This window comes from Hyposmocoma kahamanoa, unplaced genomic scaffold (genome assembly GCF_003589595.1).
Source record: "Hyposmocoma kahamanoa isolate Upper Pololo Valley unplaced genomic scaffold, ASM358959v1 63, whole genome shotgun sequence".
Classification (NCBI taxonomy): domain Eukaryota; kingdom Metazoa; phylum Arthropoda; class Insecta; order Lepidoptera; family Cosmopterigidae; genus Hyposmocoma; species Hyposmocoma kahamanoa.
The window spans coordinates 19,373,345-19,375,067 of record NW_020653851.1 but is presented as its reverse complement, the minus strand read 5'-3'; positions in this window follow the sequence as shown (position 1 = coordinate 19,375,067).

Sequence of the window (1,723 nt, the reverse complement as noted above, 5' to 3'; positions counted from 1 at the left end):
ATAGATAAAGCCGGTACTGTATACAGTAAGCCCAAAAGGCACAATAAACATCAATAATCAGATTTTCTAACTTATTAAGTTCATAATACTAATTATAAAATAATAATAATAATAACGCACACACTCAAAATAGCCCCGCACTAGGGAAACCGTGTGTCACGGGTGCCATGGACACACATATAGACAACCACAAATTACACCCAAACTCACGAGAGAAATATATGTTGGCCATACAAATATTTCTCCCGGCCCGGGAGTCGAACCAGGGACCTCTGCGTGGCAGTCCGGTATGGTAACCGTTCGGCCACGCAAGCAGTTAAAAATGATTTTACTAAGCAATATATAAAACTGTGCCCTTGTTATGGAGTTCAATTACCATAATTGCATCTTAAATAACCAAAAAAAAGCGGACAACCGACTATAATTTGTGCCCTTTACTTGTATTTCCAACTCATCTATTAAAAATCACAATAGCCTAAAAAATTTAACTCCGAATTTTGAATTTGCTGTTTGTGCCTTTCTTTCTTCTGATGTCAGAATTGGTTTTACTTTAGCGTCTTTCTCTCTTAAAGTTGTATAGGTGCTAATTAATAAATTCGCAATTGTGTATTAAAAACTATAAAAAGAAACCACTAAGAATTTGAAATAACAAAAGTCGTGATACTCATAATAATAATTAGAACTAAACATTAACCTATAACCGCTAATACAATCAAAACATTATAAATTAAGTATATAAGGGGCGTCCTGTACAAATCGGTCGGCGTTTTGCGGCGATTTGTACAGGCGTGCTCGCGCCACAGGCCGACACATGCGAGCCCGCGCCGACACTGGGGGACTAATCTTGCTCTCACAAATCGGTCCACGCCGACAAATCGGTCGGCGTGACCCGTGAAATCACGGGCCGTGAGAAGCCAGCATTAGAAAATGCAACCTTGGTATATTATTTAAATTAATAAAAGTGTAAATATAATTATACAAACGAGTAGGATGGCGTACTGAAATGAACGTACTGCTCTAGTAACGTGATACCGATGTTGTGCGGAGTGCGAGAAAGGAACTCATTCGACCTACGGCCATCAATAACATTAAAAGTATTGTCATGGTCAATAAATCATATTCCTAGTGCAATAAAAAAGCGATCAATTTTTTTTTTAATTATCAATTTGTACTAAAATCTCAGGGTGCGTTGGGAGTCATATCTCCGGTTCGATGATACTATTCGCAGTGCAAACATTTTTGTACGAGTGAGTGGACCTTGTTAAACCACTCATATTATATGTATATATAAAATTACAACACAGTACAGCATTCCCTACCTCCCTATATAATTATCAATCGATCAAAACAAAACATATCAAATAAACTTATTAATAAAAATCGCAAATATGTCGAAGAATGATATGACGTCAACGAAGCTTTCATAAATATTTTGCGACCGGTGCTTCTACTATGAGATTATAGTAACAGTTTGCGACCGCGTAAAGTGTTTATATACAAAATGTTGTTTATTCTCGTGACCGCTAGGGGCGCTGTATAATTTGCCATACAAAATTGTGATTTAAATTACGCGGTCGCTAGCGACAACTATCATAGTAGATTCGTGGTAGAGACACTAGTCACTTCCATACTTACCTGACGCAATTACACAGCCTGTTCCAGTTTTATTGTCTTTTGCGTTATTTCCCATCAACAAAACGTACCTTTACAGGCAATATCTTAG